The following is a 6,754-nucleotide window of genomic DNA, read 5'->3' on the forward strand; positions in this document are numbered from 1 at the left end:
AGCCTTGACAGCTATCCAAAACAAATATAACCCCCAAGCACATCCTAGATCTGACCAACCACTGCCTATCCAACACATACTTCATCTATAATGGACAAAATACAAACAAGTAGAAGGAGCACCCATGGGATCACCCTCTCACCTGTCATTGCCAATCTCTACATGGAACACTTTGAAACCCAAGCTCTAGAAAATCTGATCACAACCCAAACTCTGGCTCAGATATGTAGACGACACCTTCATAATCTGGCCACACGGGAAAGAAAACTTGACAACTTCCTCACACACCTCAATAGCCTACACCCCAAAATACAGTTCACCATGGAAACAGAAGTTAATAACCAACTTCCTTCCTGGATGTCTTAGTCTACAGAAAACCCAATGGCTCCCTAGGACACACCATCTACCAGAAGAAAACACACACAAACCGCTATCTGCACGCACTCTCACACCACCACCCAGCACAGATCAACTCCGTAGCCAAGACACTCATCTCCAGAACAAAATGCTTAGCTGATGAACAACACCTAAAACCCGAACTAGACACTCTCACTAACGTACTAACATCCAATGGATTCCAGAGAAATAAGATTACCAAGCTAATCCAAAAAGAACCCCCCACTAAAATCCAAGACAGAGAACAAGAAAACGGCACAGCCCTCCTCCCATATATAAAAGGCACCACAGACAGAATCAGCAAGATCCTCCACAAACACAACATCAAGACAGCATTCTGCACAAACAGAAAAATATCCACCATCCTAAGAAACCCCAAAGACAAAATTGAGTTAGAAAATCAAGGAGTATATGAAATCCCATGCACCGCCTGCCCCACCACATACATTGGACAAACCAACAGAAGAATAAGTGCACGCATTGAAGAACACAAGAACTCATTCAAAAAGAGGAACTAACTTCTTCCTGGTCCAACACTTTAAAGTCACAGGACATGATATTGACTTTAAAAAGACCAGAACTATCGCCAAAACTGAACACTTTAACAACAGAATAATCAGAGAAGCCATTGAGATAGAAAAACGCCCACACAGCATGAACAAACGAGATGACACCTCCCGCCTACCAGCCATTTGGAAACCCGCCTTATTGACAAACGAGTCCCTAACACGAGGAATGACACCAGACCCACACTCAAGGTCCACACAGGATGTCACCACCGCACATCCACCCAGAAAGCAGACCCAAACCCACACTGATCATGAAGCACGACCAAGGACCAGAAGCCAGACCGCAGCTGCAACATTAGCCATTTCAAACCCTCCAATCCATACATGCAGCAGACTGACACCCACTATGAAGATGTAGCACCACAAAGCCAAACAACAGCTATGCAGCTCACCAGCTCAAATCCCCTGCAGCACAGACTAGACTGAGCACAACCAAGCCCCCACCAACACAGGACACACCCCAGCCAATCAGAGCACAGAAAACCCCATCCAATCAGAGCACAGCCAAGCTCCCACCCAATCAGTTCAAACCCCCACTAGCAGTTAAAAGGAAGAAACAGCTGCGATCACACATTGCTCCCAGAAGCACGAAGCTGAAGCCTGAAGATGACGAATGAGACTTCGTCGAAACGTCGCCAAGACACTTCCAATTTTACACGGGAGAAAACCCGAACAACCAAAGACCTATATATATATATACAAACACCCGTGAAAACCTCAGAAAACAAATATATATATATTTAACCCCACTCAGACCCATAGTCAGCTCCATAGGCTCACCTCTACAAAACCTAGCCAAATTTCTCGCCAAACAACTACAGCCCTATGCAGAATCCATCACCTCACACGTAAAAAACTCATTCCAGTTCATAGAGATCATAAAGAAACAAAACTTACAGCCCAGCGACCTACTCGTGAGCTTTGATGTCATATCCCTCTTCACCCAAGTGCCAATCAAAGAAGCCTTGACAGCTATCCAAAACAAATATAACCCCCCCAAGCACATCCTAGATCTGACCAACCACTGCCTATCCAACACATACTTCATCTATAATGGACAAAAATACAAACAAGTAGAAGGAGCACCCATGGGATCACCCCTCTCACCTGTCATTGCCAATCTCTACATGGAACACTTTGAAACCCAAGCTCTAGAAAATCTGATCACAACCCAAACTCTGGCTCAGATATGTAGACGACACCTTCATAATCTGGCCACACGGGAAAGAAAACTTGACAACTTCCTCACACACCTCAATAGCCTACACCCCAAAATACAGTTCACCATGGAAACAGAAGTTAATAACCAACTTCCTTCCTGGATGTCTTAGTCTACAGAAACCCAATGGCTCCCTAGGACACACCATCTACCAGAAGAAAACACACACAAACCGCTATCTGCACGCACTCTCACACCACCACCCAGCACAGATCAACTCCGTAGCCAAGACACTCATCTCCAGAACAAAATGCTTAGCTGATGAACAACACCTAAAACCCGAACTAGACACTCTCACTAACGTACTAACATCCAATGGATTCCAAAGAAATAAGATTACCAAGCTAATCCAAAAAGAACCCCCCACTAAAATCCAAGACAGAGAACAAGAAAACGGCACAGCCCTCCTCCCATATATAAAAGGCACCACAGACAGAATCAGCAAGATCCTCCACAAACACAACATCAAGACAGCATTCTGCACAAACAGAAAAATATCCACCATCCTAAGAAACCCCAAAGACAAAATTGAGTTAGAAAATCAAGGAGTATATGAAATCCCATGCACCGCCTGCCCCACCACATACATTGGACAAACCAACAGAAGAATAAGTGCACGATTGAAGAACACAAGAACTCATTCAAAAAGAGGAACTAACTTCTTCCTGGTCCAACACTTTAAAGTCACAGGACATGATATTGACTTTAAAAAGACCAGAACTATCGCCAAAACTGAACACTTTAACAACAGAATAATCAGAGAAGCCATTGAGATAGAAAAACGCCCACACAGCATGAACAAACGAGATGACACCTCCCGCCTACCAGCCATTTGGAAACCCGCTCTTATTGACAAACGAGTCCCTAACACGAGGAATGACACCAGACCCACACTCACGAGGTCCACACAGGATGTCACCACCGCACATCCACCCAGAAAGCAGACCCAAACCCACACTGATCATGAAGCACGACCAAGGACCAGAAGCCAGACCGCAGCTGCAACATTAGCCATTTCAACCCTCCAATCCATACATGCAGCAGACTGACACCCACTATGAAGATGTAGCACGACCACAAAGCCAAACAACAGCTTTGCAGCTCACCAGCTCAAATCCCCCTGCAGCACAGACTAGACTGAGCACAACCAAGCCCCCACCAACACAGGACACACCCCAGCCAATCAGAGCACAGAAAACCCCATCCAATCAGAGCACAGCCAAGCTCCCACCCAATCAGTTCAAACCCCACTAGCAGTTAAAAGGAAGAAACAGCTGCGATCACACATTGCTCCCAGAAGCACGGTTGAAGCCTGAAGATGACGAATGAGACTTCACGAAACGTCGCCAAGACACTTCCAATTTAACACGGGTGAAAACCCGAACAACCAAAGACCTATATACAAACACCCGTGAAAACCTCAGAAAACATATATATATATATATATATATATATATATATATATATATATATATATATATATATATATATATATATATATATATATATATATAATTATTGTAAGCCTCTCAGAGTTATCCTATGCTAAGACGAACAGCCAATATATTTTATAAATGAATAAGTAAATAAATTTTTAAAAAACCCTGGAGAATTGTGATTGGTGAGTATTGGGTAGAAAATGCCCATTTGATTTTAAAATGTGGGGGTTGAGTTTGTGCACCTGCATTTGTGTGTGTATATGTATGTGAGCACAAACACATACAAACCGTCTAAGTAGAGAAATATGTTAGCAGTACCTACAAAAGATTAGAGTTGGAAATTAGTAGAGAATTAAAAGGAATCACGACAGAGAAAAGTACTTTTTTGGATGAAATGGGTTCTGGGTTACAGGATGCCATGCTGTAATTAATAGAAAGTTCACTGTAAGTGTAATGAAGATACTGGAAATAATTGCCATGATTACATTTCTCCAGTAAAGATTGGCAACTGATATGTCACTATTGTACATATGACATAAGGATGATGATAAAATGGATACTTTAATTTCATTTTGAAAATAAACTAAAAAGAGTTTTCTTTTCAAAAACATCTTGCCAGTTAGCCCGGGTATTTATTTTTTATATCCACTGTAAAGAGGGATGGAAATCAAAGCATGAAATTAATAAATTAACAAATGATGGATGAGGAAAGAAAAATATTGTAGGTAGGGAAGTGCATGGTCTTTTACCCAATGGACTCATTATAGAAAAAAGGAGACTGGACTTCATCTTTTGCTCAATAGACATGTATGCAATTTCATATCACTCTGAATAAAATAAAAATAAAAAAATAAAATAAAATTTCCTATAAAGATATCACTTTTAAATGGGGCAAAAGCATCAAGAATAAATTTAGAAAATCTAATATAGGCCATGTGAGGTTAATTGCTTTAAAGATTTCCAACTAAGGTTTTAGGTAAAGTAACTATAATAGAAATATAAGTACAGAAGTAGACATCCCCCCATCTTTTAGTGATATCTCAGATTCATTATTTTAGTTTTATCCCAATCTAGATTGTCTAGAGCCTCACATCCTAATAAACTCCAGAAGTATTGACTAACATAGTACGTAAATATAGATTCCAACAAATGCAGATCTTGAAATGGGTGGAATAATAAACTTTCTTAGTTTTCTCCAAATATATGATCAAAGTTTCTTTAAAAGACTTGGGTAAGCAATTGCCAGGTTTTTGAAAGTGTCAGTGACTTGCTATTAAAGAACACAAGAGGACATGGAAGAAAGTAGAGCTGATGGGTCTAATGATAGTGCATTAGATGCCCTAGTGACTGCATTAGATTTGGGAGCTACAGCACCAATCATATTGTGGTCCTAGAGTAAACAACAAAGTAATTAAATCACTTTGTGTGAACTTATATGTCCCCACCCCAAGCAATCTTTTCACCTGGAGAAAATTAGAACAGACACTAGAAGTGAATAATGTTGCAGAATCCTGATAACACATTTAATTGTATGCAAGGATTAAATGATTGGATTAGAGCCAACATTGAATTTGAAGCAAGTATAGGTATTAAGGGTATGAATATGGTGGGTAAAGTTCTTTCCGGTCATGACTCACAATACTCTATTGAGAAGTCAGGCGGCTTAAAATTGTCAATCCTATTGTTTTTATAGGCCTTATAAGGAATAGTTAAAAAAAATCGGGTGTGTGTGTGTCTTTAAATCCCTGGATCATAGAGGAAAGAAGTTATACTTTTATACTCATATTTTCAGTCTGCTTCTTACAGTGTTAATGCTACAGTTTGAGCATAGAATGAACACAGTCTAATTTGAAAGAACAATAATTGGAATTTGGGAGATCGTGGGAATCATATAATAGAGAAAACAAAAGTGAGCTATAAAAGTTGTTGATACAGTGCAAAATGTATTATACCGTACAGTAGTGATATATTGGATTGCTATTGCCGTGTCATCTCTGGATGTTTTTAGGAGGATTTATGATTGGGTATAAAGAAAGTAAGGCTTTTGATCTCAGAAAGAGTAAATAAATGTCCAGCTTACAAAAAACTAATCACGGGGAAAAAGATAGTTTGTCTCTCGTAGGAAGGAATTTGGGATTTAGTTTTTTTTTTAATCTAGGGATTCTAGGATCCCAATTAGGGCACTAATTGCCTATTCTACCTGTTTTTCACTTTCCATCATCTTTTCCTAGAGCAGTCTGGGGATACCCAAGAATAGATAAAGATCCATTTAGAAACACTGGAGAAGTAACCATCATTTTCAATAGAGGAAGTTCAATGGATTATCAAGAACAGGAGTTTGATCAATATCTGCTGTAAATTATAGGACAGACACCTTTTACACAGACTCTGTGCCTGGGAGGCATCAGCTATATCCTTCATCCAAACCAGACTGGATTTAGCAGACTAGATCAATGCTTTATTCTATAATATTTAATACAATGTTAATGGAAAACCCATGTAGGGGCCTTTATGTGGTATTTGTTGATCTGTTGTCTGCCTGATAAATAAGGTTAGATTATGAGAAAAAAGTACCAGGAGTCAACAACAACAACAACAACAACAACAACATATATATAAATGCACATTAATTTAATGGACTGATAAAACTTGGAAACAGGGATTAATTTTCCCCTTTTCTAATTCATTTAGATATCAATAATATTGTAATGCAATTTTCCTTATTTCTTTCCTTGCCAAGTATTCCTACCTAGAACACGTAAGGCAGGAGTGTCAAACTCGCGTCATCACAGCGTCATCACATGACGTATCAGGATTTTTCTTCCCTTCGTTAAACTGGCGGGGGTGGAGCCAGCACGTGACGCATCTGGCCTGTGGGCCAGAAGTTTGACAGCCCTGACTTAAGGTGATCCTATTCATATAAATGATTGATATGCTTAACTGTTGCTTAACTAGCAATATTGAGAAGTGATTACAGTTTGTGGAATTATGGAATTGCCTTTCAATAGAAATAGTGTACTGTTTCAGATTTAAAGATAAAATAGCATAGGATATTGAGAAGATTCTGCGTAGCTAAATTGTATCAAGTAATATTAACATAGGTGTAGGCTCTGGTATACACATCCCTGAGC

The sequence above is a fragment of the Ahaetulla prasina genome, chromosome 8 (assembly GCF_028640845.1).
Source record: "Ahaetulla prasina isolate Xishuangbanna chromosome 8, ASM2864084v1, whole genome shotgun sequence".
Lineage (NCBI taxonomy): Eukaryota > Metazoa > Chordata > Lepidosauria > Squamata > Colubridae > Ahaetulla > Ahaetulla prasina.